We start from the raw sequence: 16325 nt of genomic DNA on the forward strand, positions 1-16325 counted from the left end.
ATTATTTAATGTAATCTGCTTTTAACACAAAATATTAGCATTTCTGACTTTTGGATTATAGCACTTTTTATGTATGCATTGTGATTTTATTTAGAGGAAATAATCTACACTTCCATGTTTAGATACCAGTTTAATGCATTAATAACCAAATATGTGAATTGCTACTGTCATGCTTTGATTGTCAAATATACTAGGTGATATTTTTTATACATGATTAAATGTTTCTGATATTCTGTACTTCACATATTGTACAAGTTAGTTGTAGTAATAGTTTATTTTGCACATGTTAAACACAAAGCAAATTAAAAATTAATGGAACAAATGAAATAATCTTGATAACATTACAGTAAGGTACAGAAATAGAAACACATTTCACAATAAAAACACATACAAAATAAAAACAATACATAATGGGTAGTTTTTTTCATATGCAAAAAGGAGTGAGAGGAAGAGAAACATATTGTAGCGTCCAGAAGAAGTGCACACCAAGTCTGACGCTCTTTTTTTTTAACTTTTATTGAGCAACCTATAATAACACAGCTCAACTTATCTTGTTCCTTCCACACACACGTCTATCCTCCTCCTCATTTCCGCAACAACAACACTTCCTCCTTCTTCGCCAATCATCTTACAGACGTGCTACGTTCACAACACTGGGAATTCTAAATCTCACTCACTCAAGAACACAACACAACTTCAGCAGGTCGTTACACTATACCCCCCTTTCAAAGTCCCTCGTCCCCGAGGGGGACAACAAAATCTCTCAAATGGGCTGGTCGCCGCCTCAGCCTCCGGGGTCTTGTTGGAGTAGCAGTGTTCCCCCTTCGTGGGGAGGAAGTCACAGGAAGTGTTACATCTTGTGAAGGCCAGGACGAGGTCCCCGGAACGGAAGAACAAGACTCTCCAGCCCCTGGGCTAAGGCCCATTCTCCCCGGTAACTCCACTCCTAGTCCTGCAGGAGTGCCTGTGTCCCGGTACGGTGCTAGCCGGTCACGGTGCAGGACAACTTTTCTGCCACGGGGTGGGCGTTGGACCCTGTACACAACTTCCCCGAGTCTTTCCAACACTCTACAAGGGCCCATCCAGTCGCTGTCCAGCTTTGGGCATCTTCCCTTTTTCCGTTGGGGGTTGTACACCCACACCAACTCATCAGCGGCAAAATGTCGCCCTTTTTCGTGCACGTCGTAATTCCTCTTTTGTCTACGGCCAGCATTCCGCAGCTGGTTCCTGGCAAACTCATGAGCTGAATCCAGCCGGTCTTGTAGTCTCTTAGCGTACTCCACTACTGGTGGACCAACCGGCGCATCCGGAGGTCTACCCATCATCATTTCGGCAGGCGTGCGGATCTCTCGGCCCAGCATTAAAAAGGCCGGGGAGCAAGAAGTGGAGTCTTGAACTACTGACCTGTATGCCATTAACACGAGGGGAACATGGCAAGTTCAGTCCCGCTGATGTTTAGCCGTGACAATTGCCAACTGTTGTCCCAAGGTGCGGTTAAACCTCTCCACAAGCCCGTCACTCTATGGGTGCAAGGGTGTGGTCCGGGTCTTCCGAGAGCCAAGTTTCTCGCACAACGTTGCAAAAAGCCTTGACTCAAAATTTCTGCCTTGATCGGTGTGGATGATCTCTGGAGCACCGAACCTGCTGAACATCCCCTCCAACAGCGCATCTGCAATAGTTTCAGCTTCTTGGTCGGGCAGGCTGTATGCTTCAGGCCACTTTGTAAAGTAGTCCATTATGATGTAGCGGTTTCCTCTTTCTGTGCGAGGGAAGGGCCCGAGGACATCTATCCCCACCCTCTCCATAGGACAGCCCGCAGGGAATTGCTGTAGCTGTGCATGTGATCTACCAGCAGGGCCCTTCTTTGCCACACAGCTGTCACAATGCTCGCAATAGTCAACCACACCTCTTCTGTGTTGACCCCAGTAAAAGGCTTGGCGGAGGCGGCTTAGGGTCTTGGAGATACCAAAGTGCCCAGATCCCGGGGCCCCGTGCACCGCTTGTAGGACCGACTCTCTCAAAGTTTTTGGCACCACCACTTGCCAGCGGGTCTCCCCTGTGGCTGGTTCTCTCCAGCCTCTTTGTAGCACACCATCTGACAGACGCAGGGTTTCAAACATTGACCAGAGGCCTTTTGTAGTGCGTGAGAGCATGGCAATCTCCTCCCACTGTGGTCGCCGCTCACCAGCCACCCATGCGCGAAGGGGCCTAATGTCACTGTCCTCCTCTTGTTCAAGCTCCCACTCCACTGCCGTGATGGGTGGCTGCAGCTGTCCACCGGTTGGCCCCCTTGCATCCACCACCGCACACAACACATTTGGATGGAGCCCCTCCAGTGTGTCCATTTTTTCACAATATTGACAGTTAGTTACGTAGCAGGGCCGGCGAGAGAGTGCATCAGCATTGCCATGTTGTGCTCCTGGCCTATGGGCCACGGTGAAGTTGTATGCCTGTAGCTCTTCAATCCAGCGCGCCAGCTGGCCTTCAGGCTCTTTGAAGGACATAAGCCACTGTAAAGCGGCGTGGTCGGTTCTGACTGTAAAATTAAGTCCAACCAGGTAATATTTGAAGTGGCGGACAGCAGTGACTACCGCAAGTAGCTCCCGCCGGGTCACACAATAGCGTCATTCGGCCTTGTTAAATGTCCTGCTACGGTAGGCGATCACCTTCTCGCCTTCAGGTGTCACCTGTGACAGCACCGCTCCGGAGCCAACATTGCTGGCATCAGTGTCCAAAACAAAGGGGAGACTGGAGTTAGGTGGGGAGAGGATGGGAGCCTCCACAAGAGCTCTCTGCAGCGGGCTGAATGCTGTCTGACACTCTTCAGTCCAGGTAAATGACTCGCCCTTTTGTAGCAACCGGAACAGGCTAGCAGCGATGCAGGAGAACCTTTTCACAAACCGCCTGTAATATGATGCCAAGCCCAGGAAACTCTTCAGCTCATGCACCGACCTCGGAGTGGGCCACTCCTCCACAGCGCGCACCTTCTCAGGTACGGTGCCCACCCCGCCTCCTCCAACTCTGTGTCCCAGGAACGTGACCTCCCGTCTCAAAAAGCAGCACTTCTGGGGGTTTAGTTTTAAGCCTGCTGCCTTCATCCGCTCTAGCACATGCTTGAGACCTGCTATGGCTGCTTCAAAAGACCCACCATGAACCAAGATGTCATCAAGGTACACAACACACTCTTGGCGGGAAATGCAGGTCGTTACAATATTTACTCCCATCCTTTACTTTATAAATCAAATAACAAGCTTTCTTATCATCATTACATACAATGAAAAATGTACGGGTCTTAATAAAATATATTATCAATAATATTTTACTCACTTTACACTTATTTTGCTTTATATGTAATTTGTACTGTGTGTAGTTCCACAAGATCTTTAAAGGCCTACTGAAACCCACTACTACCGACCACGCAGTCTGATAGTTTATATATCAATGATGAAATATTAACATTGCAACACATGCCAATACAACCGGGTTAACTTATAAAGTGCAATTTTAAATTTCCCGCACAACTTCCGGTTGAAAACGTCTATGTATGATGACGTATGCGCGTGACGTCAATCGTTGAAACGGAAGTATTCGGACCCCATTGAATCCAATACAAAAAGCTCTGTTTTCATCTCAAAATTCCACAGTATTCTGGACATCTGTGTTGGTGAATCTTTTGCAATTTGTTTAATGAACAATGAAGACTGCAAAGAATAAAGTTGTAGGTGGGATCGGTGTTTTAGCGGCGGACTACAGCAACACAACCAGGAGGACTTTGAGATGGATAGCAGACACGCTAGCCGCCGACCTCACCTTGACTTCCTCTGTCTCCGGGCCGCCGACCGCATCTATGATCGGGTGAAGTCCTTCGTCGCTCCGTCGATCGCTGGAACGCAGGTGAGCACGGGTGTTGATGAGCAGATGAGGGCTGGCGTAGGTGGATAGCTAATGTTTTTAGCATAGCTCTGTGAGGTCCCGTTGCTAAGTTAGCTTCAATGGCGTCGTTAGTAACAGCATTGTTAAGCTTCGTCAGCCTGGAAAGCATTAACCGTGTAGTTACATGTCCATGGTTTAATAGTATTGTTGATTTTCTGTCTATCCTTCCAGTCAGGGGTTTATTTATTTTGTTTCTATCTGCATTTAAGCCCGATGCTATCACGTTAGCTCCGTAGCTAAAGAGCTTCGCCGATGTATTGTCGTGGAGATAAAAGTCACTGTGAATGTCCATTTTGCGTTCTCGACTCTCATTTTCAAGAGGATATAGTATCCGAGGTGGTTTAAAATACAAATCCGTGATCCACAATAGAAAAAGGAGAAAGTGTGGAATCCAATGAACCCTTGTACCTAAGTTACGGTCAGAGCGAAAAAAGATACGTCCTGCACTGCACTCTAGTCCTTCACTCTCACGCTCCTCATCCACGAATCTTTCATCCTCGCTCAAATTAATGGGGTAATCGTCGCTTTCTCGGTCCGAATTGCTCTCGCTGCATTGTAAACAATAGGGAAATGTGAGGAGCTTTTCAACCTGTGACGTCACGCTACTTCCGGTACAGGCAAGGCTTTTTTTATCAGCGACCAAAAGTTGCGAACTTTATCGTCGATGTTCTCTACTAAATCCTTTCAGCAAAAATATGGCTATATCGCGAAATGATTAAGTATGACACATAGAATGGATCTGCTATCCCTGTTTAAATTTTAAAAAATCATTTCAGTAGGCCTTTAAATTCAATAGTTTCAAATGCAAGAAAAACGTATTTGTGTGATCCCTATATCCTGCGTTATGAATTACTCTTATTGCTTTCTTCTGCAGGATAATGATTGGATATAGCTAGCTAGCCATGTCGTAAAGCACCTCTTCCTGTGGGCGTTTCAATTATGTGAGCAAGTTTTAATTTCGTAAATGTGATGTTTTATGTATTTCTTTACTGTTTTTAATGTAACCTTGCTGCTGCCCTCTTGGCCAGGTCTCCCTTGGAAAAGAGATCTTTGATCTCAATGGGATTTTACCTGGTTAAATAAAGGCTAATAAAATAAAATAAAATCAGTGTTATAACTTCACCTTTATAGTTAGTTTTTAAGCCAAAATGCATCCGTTGTCCCTTTTCTGTCTACACACTGTGTCTGCTTGTAAGTACTCTGTGATTGTGCTCTGCTGAACATGCTCGTCTGCTCGTAAGCCAGCAATGACACGGCGTGACGATGTAGGGTTGCGGAGGACCGGTTCTTTTTAGAGGCGGTATAGCACCGAATATGATTCATTAGTATTGCGGTACTATACTAATACCGGTATACCGTACAACCTTACCTAGAACATTAGCAATAAGCCACATTTTAGAACCGTCTCTATTACTGTATTTACCATACGTATATAATCGATGTTTGAACATTTGTCCTTCAATTCATGAATCGCCAACGTTCTAATCGTGATGCATCGAAGAATCGTTCACTTTTTCCTGCTTTATAGACCTGAAACTCCCCAAATTCCAGGTATTCAAAGTTGGTAACTTGTGTGCCTTCAATCACACAGTCCAGTAGGTACTAACACCCCAGGTCCCTATGTTAGGGGGGATGCTAAAACAACATGCTGCTTGGGCAGCACATAAACAAGGCAGGCTTGGGAGCAAAGCTTCTGGAGAAAGCAAGCACAGCAGTGCTATTGTTATCACACAGGGGGAGATTAGTGTTGATGGCTGTATGCGAGCTCGCAGGCTTGGCTGGTGTTCTGTGTCGGATGCTAACCCGGCCCACCCCTGCTGTCACTGGTGCCATGTCGCAATTAGCCAGAATAGCTACGGGCCTGATTGCCTGCCCTGGTGGCAAATACACTCAACCCTTCTCGAATCACACAGATATCACCACCCGGGAGATCGTTGCCAGCATGATGAATACCGCACCTGATATTACCTTTTACATCATATTCTGTGCCAAAATCTAGAATCGCAACCTTCAAAGGGCCCCATTCTGCAAACTTTCTTAAGATTCAATTTGGTTCTTAGGCCCACTTACGACGTTTTTAAGGAGATTTTTGTATTCACCAATGTTTTCTTAGCTGGGATTTGTTCGTAGGTAAGAACAAAATCTACGAGTGCTCCAGAGCACTCTTATGGTGGCCTATGTGTTTTTAAGTGTGACAAGTTTATGTGATTAATATCATAGATAGATAGAAAGATTGATAGATATAGAAGGATAGATCCATAGATAGACACATAGATAGACACATAGATAGATAGAGATAGATAACACAGACAGACATGTAGCAAAATGAGCCATATATAGACATTTCAAAATACTGTGTGCGTGCAGGAACTCACACACACACACACACACACACACACACACACACACACACACACACACACTCACACACACACACACACACACAGCAAGGTGGCTTGATGCCGCAGATCGTGCCCTGGGGAGGGAGCGCATATTTCACGACCATGTACGAAGTGCCAAATATTTATTTGAACGCTTTAAACTACAGAGAGCTGTCCTTGCCTTTCTTAAACTTACGTTTTGACTTCATGTATTTCCCTCGCGGGATAATACAGATTTCTCTCCTGTAATCTGTTTGTGTTTTCTCCGTGTGTTTGATGTTCGGCTTTTCCGCCGGAATTGTGCCCTTATATGGGGAATTAAGGGCGTTTACCTATGCAAATTACGGAATTAGGGTTTTTTCCACATGCATATTGGGGAAATAAGGGCGTGTGTATATGCAAAATTATGATGGACACGCACACCCTAACCATTTGGCATTCAGCAACTTAAGAACAGCAGGTGGGAACAATTTGGTCGTTTAAGAACACGTCATTAATTTGAATGGACTCCTCTTAGGAAATCACTTAGGAAGAAAGATAAGAGGAAAAGTTAGGAACTTATTGTTGAATGGGGCCCATTGTTCTTTGCTCTAAATTATGTGGCTAACAAGTTCACAAAAGCATCCCACAGTGAGTCATCCGTAAATGGTAAATCATGGCTATTGATGTAAAAAGCACATACAATAAAAGCAGGATGTGGCGACCTTTTTTGTACAAATGTCAAAATGAGTAATTCAAAAATATGGATGTTTTGTCATTGAGCTTTCATTGAAATTGACTTTCTGCATGAGAGGTGTGAACATATTTAACAATGCTACTAATCGACTAGCCGAGATGAGTTAAAATGTCCCCGACTGATTACAGAGGCATGAATAATTAGCAGACAGACGGCTAAATGGTACCGAGCACAGCTTGATGTGCAGCGATAAACACAAGACTCCGCAGAACAAAACCACGTCCTCTTCGCCCTTCTCTCTTTCGTCCCCTCTCATCCTCCTCTGCAATCTTCCTCTCTTTCTATATTAGGCTCTTCTGGGTTAATCATTCCTAGAGGACGCCAGTGCAGGAAAAAGTGACACACATCCTTTTCTTTTGTAACCACTTCTAAACATCACAGACCACTTAAACCAGGAGTGTCAAACTCATTTTAGATGGGGGGGCCACATGGGGACAACTCTACTCCCAAGTGAGCCGGACTGGTAAAATCACGGCCCGATAACTTAAAAATAAAGACAACTTCAGATTGTTTTCTTTGTTTAAAAATAGAACAAGCATATTCAAAATGTTTTTTGTTTTTTTTTACACTTACATGTTGCGGTTTAATAGTATTCTATCTTTACTTGTCGTTATTTATATTTTCTGAATAAATTGTGTGATAATGTTCATCAGTCAAGTCATTGGTGTTAATTTTCAATCTATCAAGATAAATTACAGTATGTTATTTATGTAGTTTGATCATTTTCCTCGACTGATGTACTAACATCCTGTGGTTTATTTTGTACATATGTAGCATCATCTACAAAGATACAAATAATTGCTATTTCGTCATCCATTGAACACATTTAGAACTGCTGTTTCTTTCATTAAAACATGTCAGCTTAATTTCTAAACTTAGCAAAACTCATCCCGCCTGATCTGGCTCCGGGCCGTACGTTTGACACCCATGGCTTAAACTGTACCCATGCAGTCTTTAAACCTCAAATCATGTGAAGAAATCTAAATGTTTTGTCTTGACCTCCTCTGAAATCAATTCACTTGACCTTGTTCTTCATTTACCCTCTATTTGTCCGTTTCTTTCACTTTGGTATGAATGAACCGGGTGCTTCATTTTTCATACTATTATAAAACATTTCTTCACCTTTGCCAACATCCCTGCTCCCCATTTTGCTCTATTGAGTCATGAGCCCTGTGGGAGGCGGGTGCTCTAATTCATTTGTTTGCATACACGGAAAATGTCCAGCTCTGATGGATGGCTTTGGCTCGCACGCTCACTATGTAACCCGCAGTTTACAATGGAATTTGCTTGGAGTCTCTCAAAGGACTGCATCCTCAAATAAAGAGATAAATAAAACGCCCCCGCAAACAAACAGAATGCATTGCACAATATTGTAATTTCTCTCTTGTCATCACATGCGTTTAAGTCGCCTGACACAGACCTACATATGTGCACAGTGGGCCTCAACACATAATACAGCGATTGAAGCCACAGTGGAAAGACTGAGTTTGTTTGTGTAAAAAAAAAAAAAAAATGAAGTATTCAGATGTCCTCACGCAAAATTCAGTAATTGCATAGTTTGTTTCGTGTCCAAATTATTCTGCATCATGGGTCTTTTTTGGATATAAAATCCGTGATGCGATGTGACTGCTAACATGTAGCCACTCTCTTGGTTGCACTGTTCTGGCCAACGTTCACATACACACTCATGTGCATGCTTCGTAAGGTTTCCAGCCAAAAAAAGGAAATGTCTGCCAGCTGAAGATGTTTTTCAGTAAGACTCTTGTTCACTTCCAGCTGAAGCTCTTTAATTTGTCTGCCGGTGGTTGGTCAGAAGTGGTTGAAGGCATCCCAAGTTGTTAAGCGCTCATCAACATTGATTATATAAAACCTTTTTGAGTAACTTGTGGATGAGTTGAATTTGCTTGTCTTTTATCTTTTCAAAGTTTGTTAAAAATCGTGAGTCTCCTTCTTTAGCATAAAGAAACAATTTGTTGTCATGTACCTACCAAAACACCAGATGACACTGTTAACTAAATGTTAATGTACTGTTGTACCGATTCCAATATTTTGGTACTAGTACCAAAATTATTTCAATACTTTTCGGTACTTTTCTAAATAAAGGGGACCACAAACAATTGCATTATTGGCTTTATTTTAACAAAAAATCTTACGTTACATTAAACAAATGTTTCTTATTGCAAGTTTGTCCGTAAATAAAATAGTGAACATACAAGACAACTTCTCTTTTAGTAGTAAGCAAACAAAGGCTCCTAATTTAGTTGCTGACGTATGCAGTAACATATTGTGTCATTTTCCATTCTATTATTTTGTCAAAATTATTAAGGACAAGTGGTAGAGAGTGAATTATTAATCTACTTGTTCATTTACTGTTAATATCTGCTTACTTTCTCTTTCAACATGTTCTATCTACACCTCTGTTAAAATGTAATAATCACTTATTCTTCTGTTTTTTGATACTTTACATTAGTTTTAGATGATACCACAAATTTGGATATCAATCCGATACCAAGTCGTTACAGGATCATACACTGGTCATATTCAAAGTCCTCATGTGTCAGGGACATATTTCCTGAGTTTATAAAAATATTAAAAAAACAAAAACGAAAGAAGATGTTATGAAGCCAAAAAATATCGACATAATCATAGTAGTATCGACTAGATACACTACTATACTTTGTATCATTACAGTGAATGTTAGGTGTAGATCCCCGTTTGTTTACATTTTGACGCCGGTGAGCTACGGTGTGTAGTGAAGCATGTTTAGCTATTCTTCGTCCTGCAGGGATGATACTTGTAAGAAACTTACTTTATTTGTCGCCATGGAGGCGAAGATTAGTGATTTAGAAGTAGCTAAAACACTGCAGACTGGGGCTGGACTTTAGCCGCTAGCTAGCTAACCATATCTTAAAGCACCTCTTCCTGGGGGCGTTTCAGTGTTATAACTTCACCTTTATCGTTAGTTTTTAAGCCAAAATTTGTCCGTTCTCCCTTTTCTGTGTACACACTGTATCTGCTTGTAAGTACTCAGTGATTGGGCGCTGCCAAACATGCTCCTCTGCTCGTAAACCAGCAATGACACGACGTGACGACAACGAGGGGGGCGCGGCGGACCGGTACTTTTCAGAGGCGGTATAGTACCGTATGTGATTCATTAGTATCGCGGTATTATACTAATACTGGTATACCGTACAAACCTATGTTAATGTTAATTCAAACGCTATTGACTAAGGCTTTTTATAGTCGAATTGGATGGGTTGGATTTGGCCCCATAGTCCACTGATCGTAGAATGTTTTGTTATGGGGATGGCATGGCGAAGTTGGTAGAGTGGCCGTGCCAGCAATCGGAGGGTTGCTGGTTACTGGGGTTCAAGCCCCACCTTCTACCATCCTAGTCACGTCCGTTGTGTCTTTGGGCAAGACACTTCACCCTTGCTCCTGATGGGTGCTGGTTAGCGCCTTGCATGGCAGCTCCCGCCATCAGTGTGTGAATGTGTGTGTGAATGGGTGAATGTGGAAATACTGTCAAAGCGCTTTGAGTACCCTGAAGGTAGAAAAGCGCTATACAAGTATAACCCATTTATCGTTTATCATTTTTAAGAGGACATCTAATGGGGTTGCTTATAATTAAATAGATCTCATTTATGTATTTTTCCACCTCAAAGACAAAAGCTAAAACACTCCAATAAACAAAGCAGAGATTGGAAGCATGATTACAATTTCAAATTAACTTTCTGCCGTTGATTCTTAGTTTGTTTTCTTTAAAAATCTAGCTACTTCAGTATTTAATAATGCAGAACAAAATGTATCAAATTTGATCAAAAGACTGAAGGGTTGTGACATTTCCAAATGAATCAAATCTATTGACTGGCTCATTAACATTAACCATGGGAGTGGGACGTTGCAGCAATTTATTTTAGCATAAAAAAACAACAACCTTTTACATCTCGCTATGTAAACCAAAGCGGAAACAGCTTAAACACGCTTTGCACATGCACGTTTCATTTTCAGTCTGGACACGAAGGGGTTGTGGATCTCCTTTCTGCTTTGACTGCAGCTGGGACTGCTGCGTGAGGCTACTGTCAACCTGACTGTCTGGAAAGAGGGGCTAAAAGTGATAAGTGCTTTCATGTCTTCAAAACATGCGAAAAAGTCACTGAATTGTCATTAGTCTCTTTTGAAAAGAAATGAAGAGTTGGAAAATCGCCAACTGAGAGAACACCATCGAACTTGACTACCTAGGAGTAGAAGTTGTAACACGTTTTCCGTAGGTGAACCGGTCTAAGGATCATTACCGTTGCCAGAAGGAAACAGAGAGGGAGGCCTTCTGCCCGAGCAAAATAGTCTAAGCTACACCAGCAGTGGTGTTTGTGCCCCTTCTGATTTACAGCAAGTCCCACCAGGGCCGACAGTAGAATCCTGTCAGGGCCCGCCGCTCTATTGCATGCCTCGGGCTGTGTCCTACGGCGGTGTATCCCCACCATCTCGGAACATCCTGCGAACATACCTGCTATACGCGGGGTGCTTGGGGTAGCAAACTAGCCATCCTTATGATCAATGTTCTTCGAATAGTCGACTGTCCTAACACACCCTTAGTTTATACTACATGTAGATAGTATCATCAGAATCCTTTTATACATTCTATTTTGTTCAGGGACCCAGCTCACTACATCTTGTAGTCATACTTGCCAACCCTCCCGATTTTCCCGGGAGACTCCCGAATTTCAGTGCCCCTCCCGAAAATCTCTTGGGGCAACCATTCTCCTGAATTTCTCCCGATTTCCACCCGGACAACAATATTGGGGGCGTGCCTTAAAGGCACTGCCTTTAGCGTCCTCTACAACCTGTCGTCACGTCCGGTTATCCTCCATACAAACAGCGTGCCGGCCCATTCACACAATATACAGTATGCGGAATGCAAGGCATAATTGATCAACAAACATACAGGTCACACTGAGGGTTGCGGAATAAACAACTTTAACACTGTTACAAATATGCGCCACACTGTGAACCCACACCAAACAAGAATGACAAACACATTTCGGGAGAACATCCGCACTTTAACACAACATAAACACAACATGACAAATACCCAGAACCCCTTGCAGCACTAACTCTTCCGGGACGCTACAATATACACCTCCGCTACCACCAAACCCCGCCTGCCCCCACCTCCCGAATTCAGAGGTCTCAAGGTTGGCAAGTATGCTTGTAGTGGTTAGTTAATCAGGGCGTACACATACAGTACGTGATACTATTGACACCATGGCGGACAGTGAAATGATACTTACAAACATAAGAACTGATGGAGCTACTCCTGAATCTTTACTTATTTTTGTAGATTTTGTTTTGTTTACTCCAACTAGTGTTGTCCCGATACCAATATTTTGGTACCGGTACCAAAATTATTCAATACTTTCCGGTACTTTTCTAAAGAAAAGGGGACCACCAAAAATTGCATTATTGGCTTTATTTTAACAAAAAGTCTTACGGTACATTAAAGGCCTACTGAAACCCACTACTACCGACCACGCAGTCTGATAGTTTATATATCAATGATGAAATCTTAACATTATAACACATGCCAATACGGCCGGGTTAACTTATAAAGTGACATTTTAAATTTGCCGCTAAACTTCCGGTTCGAAACGCCTCTGAGGATGACGTATGCGTGTGACGTTGCCCGGCGAACACGGGTATGCCTTCCACATTGAAGCCGATACGAAAACGCTCTGTTTTCATTTCATAATTCCACAGTATTCTGGACATCTGTGTTCGTGAATCTGTTTCAATCATGTTCATTGCATTATGGAGAAGGAAGCCAAGCAAGCAAAGAAGAAAGTTGTCGGTGCGAAATGGACGTATTTTTCGAACGTAGTCAGCCACAACAGTACACAGCCGGCGCTTCTTTGTTTACATTCCCGAAAGATGCAGTCAAGATGGAAGAACTCGGATAACAGAGACTCTAACCAGGAGGACTTTTGATTTGGATACACAGACGCCTGTAGAGAACTGGGACAACACAGACTCTTACCAGGATTACTTTGATTTGGATGACAAAGACGCAGACGTGCTACTGTGAGTATGCAGCTTTGGCTTTTTTTTGCGTATGTACGTAACTTTTTTAAAATATATAAGCTTTATGAACCTTGGGTTAGGTGAACGGTCTTTTGGGCTGAGTGATTGTGTGTGTTGATCATGTGTTTGAATTGTATTGGCGTGTTCTATGGAGCTAGGAGCTAGCAGAGGAGCTAGGAGCTAGCATAACACGTACCGTACCGTAAGTGCGCGTCACGTACGTAACTTTTTAAAAACATATAAGCTTTATGAACCTTGGGTTAGGTGAACGGTCTTTTGGGCTGAGTGATTGTGTGTGTTGATCAGGTGTTTGAATTGTATTGGCGTGTTCTATGGAGCTAGGAGCTAGCAGAGGAGCTAGGAGCTAGCATAACAAACACGCAGGTGTTATTATGCAGGATTAATTTGTGGCATATTAAATATAAGCCTGGTTGTGTTGTGGCTAATAGAGTATATATATGTCTTGTGTTTATTTACTGTTGTAGTCATTCCCAGCTGAATATCAGGTACCGTGAGTATGCAGCCTTGGCTGCTAAACATTCGATAACTTGACCGTATGTGCGCGTCACGTACGTAACTTTTTAAAAATATATAAGCTTTATGAACCTTGGGTTAGGTAAACGGTCTTTTGGGCTGAGTGATTGTGTGTGTTGATCAGGTGTTTGAATTGTATTGGCGTGTTCTATGGAGCTAGGAGCTAGCAGAGGAGCTAGGAGCTAGCATAACAAACACGCAGGTGTTTTTATGCAGGATTAATTTGTGGCATATTAAATATAAGCCTGGTTGTGTTGTGGCTAATAGAGTATATATATGTCTTGTGTTTATTTACTGTTGTAGTCATTCCCAGCTGAATATCAGGTCACCCCCGGCTCTCACAGCATCTTCCCTATCTGAATAGCTTCAACTCCCCACTAGTCCTTCACTTGCACTTTACTCATCCACAAATCTTTCATCCTCGCTCAAATTAATGGGGAAATTGTCGCTTTCTCGGTCCGAATCTCTCTCACTTCATGCGGCCATCATTGTAAACAATAGGGAACTTTGCGTATATGTTCAACTGACTACGTCACGCTACTTCCGGTAGGTGCAAGCCTTTTTTTTATCAGATACCAAAAGTTGCAATCTTTATCGTCGTTGTTCTATACTAAATCCTTTCAGCAAAAATATGGCAATATCGCGAAATGATCAAGTATGACACATAGAATAGATCTGCTATCCCCGTTTAAATAAAAAAAAATCATTTCAGTAGGCCTTTAAACATATGTTTTATTATTGCAAGTTTGTCCTTAAATAAAATAGTAAACATACAAGACAACTTGTCTTTTAATAGTAAGTCAGCAAACAAAGACTCCTAAATTAGTCTGCTGACTTATGCAGTAACATTTTCTGTCATTTTCCATTCTATTATTTTGTCAAAATTATTAAGGGAAGGTGGTAGAAAAATTAATTAGTAATCTACTTGTTCATTTACTGTTAATATCTGCTTACTTTCTGTTTTAACATGTTCTATCTACACTTCTGTTAAAATGTAATAATAATTTATTCTTCTGTTGTTTGGATGCTTTACATTAGTTTTGGATGATACCACAAAGGTGGGTATCAATTCGATACCAAGTCGTTACAGGATCATACATTGGTCATATTCAAAGTCTTCATGTGTCAGGGACATATTTCCTGAGTTCATAAACATAATATTATGAATTATGAAATATGAATGAAAAAAAACGAAAGAAGATGTGATGCCAAAAAATATCGACGTAATCATAGTAGTATCGACTAGATACACTATTTTACTTGGTATCATTACAGTGGATGTCAGGTGTAGATCCACAAATGGCGTTTGTTTAAATTTTGACGCCGGTGAGCTACGGTTTGTAGTGAAGCATGTTTAGCTATTCCTCGTCCTGCAGGGATGATACTTGTAAGAAACTTACTTTATTTGTCGCCATGGAGACCAGGATTAGTGATTTAGAAGTAGCTAAAACACTGCCGACGGCGGATGGACGTTTGCTAATTAGCCATTTCTTAAAGCACCTCTTCCTGAGGGCGTTTCAGTGTTATAACTTCACTTTTATGGTTAGTTTTTAAGCCAAAATGTGTTTGTTCTCCCTTTTCTGTCTACACACTGTGTCTGTTTGTAAGTACTCTGTGATTGTGCGCTGCCGAACATGCTCCTCTGCTCGTAAAACCAGCAATGACACGACGTGACAACAAGGTGCGGGACCGATACTTTTCAGAGGCGGTATAGTACAGAATATAATTCATTAGTATCGCGGTACCGGTATACCGTACAACCCTAACTCCAAACCATCTCCTTGTCAACAATGATCCAATAAGTCTTGAAAATCATGATATTTGCATAGCAAGTTTAATTATTAAAACTGATTTAAAACTTCACTAAAGACTAGAAATATATTCTAGAGCCTGGCTTGGGTTTTCTAAAGAGTGGATGAAATGCCAAATATCAGTTTTAAAAAAATGTCAGTGTTCTTGTGGCCATGGCCAGATTGTAAGACTGAGATGCTGCACACATGCTGTACGAAAGCGTTGCCGTCTGGAGTCGCACATTGCGCTTTTTTTCCTTGGTGCTGACACAGCTTTGATTGGCATGGACAGCTTGTAGCACTGAACGCTTTAGCATCATCTGTTGTAGGATAAGTGTTCCAGATCAAACCAAAACAACATCCTGTCTCCTGAGCAAATCCGAAACAAAGATTCATGAGCGTGTGTGTTCCGATGTTGTGATTCATGCTTCCGCTCGCCAAATTATATGCACCAGCCCCTGAGACATTTCTGCATCTGTAACACTGTCGAGGCCAAGACATCTGTGACTTTGCGGGGTGAACGTCAGGCATGTGGCAGGGGACATGCATTTTCCTGGTTCATTTCATCCCCCCACTCCATCTCTCACTCTCCTGCTTCCTTTTGCGGTCCTGATTTATTCTCAAATGCAGACCGCAAACCCTTCGTACCAGCTCTTGGTCAGGAAGCGAAGCATTATTTTAAGGAGAGCATTCACGTACGTGCTCTATTTATAAATCCTTATTATATAAACCGCCAGGAGACAAAACACCAACGAGTAATGATTCACCACAACCATGTTGCATAACAGGCCTATTTTGTCAAGGAAATGAGGTGATGGATATAAGACAACAAAATTACAGAAAACATTGATAACCACCAATCAAACAAATGCA

General features: G+C 42.3%; 1 protein-coding gene across 3 annotated transcripts in view; it reads left to right on the plus strand.

Moving 5' to 3' along the window:
* The window catches only part of lrrc4ca (leucine rich repeat containing 4C, genome duplicate a), a 212033-nt gene that overhangs the window by 71920 nt on the left and 123788 nt on the right, over positions 1-16325 (plus strand). The window lies entirely within an intron of this gene.

This window comes from Entelurus aequoreus, linkage group LG24, assembly GCF_033978785.1.
Source record: "Entelurus aequoreus isolate RoL-2023_Sb linkage group LG24, RoL_Eaeq_v1.1, whole genome shotgun sequence".
NCBI classification, from domain to species: domain Eukaryota; kingdom Metazoa; phylum Chordata; class Actinopteri; order Syngnathiformes; family Syngnathidae; genus Entelurus; species Entelurus aequoreus.